Below are 508 nucleotides of genomic sequence, written 5' to 3'. Positions count from 1 at the left end.
TTTGCCAAGTGAAAATTGCAATACAACTTAACATGAAATTACTGTAATTAAATTCTTTACAAAATATATTATTTAGACTCAGAAGTTACATCTGTGAATATCTTGTTACTGGGGTAGCGGGAGTGAATACGAGCTTCAGCCATATATATATATATATATATATATATATATATATATATATATGGCTGAAGCTGATATATATATATATATATATATATATATATATATATATATATATATATATATATATATATATATATATATATATATATATATATATATATATATAAATATATATATATATATATAAATATATATATATATATATATATATATATATATATATATATATATATATATATATATATATATATTTATATATGTATATATATAAGCCTATACTTGCATAAACCACAAGTGAAGATTAACAATCTTTGGACAACACCCACCAGTGGGACTCGAACCCAGAAAGCACAACTACCTTCCAGTAGCTGCCATAACTAGTACG

The sequence above is a fragment of the Procambarus clarkii genome, chromosome 11 (genome assembly GCF_040958095.1).
Source record: "Procambarus clarkii isolate CNS0578487 chromosome 11, FALCON_Pclarkii_2.0, whole genome shotgun sequence".
Classification (NCBI taxonomy): Eukaryota; Metazoa; Arthropoda; class Malacostraca; order Decapoda; family Cambaridae; genus Procambarus; species Procambarus clarkii.
The sequence above is the reverse complement of the archived record's forward strand: the minus strand, read 5'-3'. Positions refer to the sequence as shown.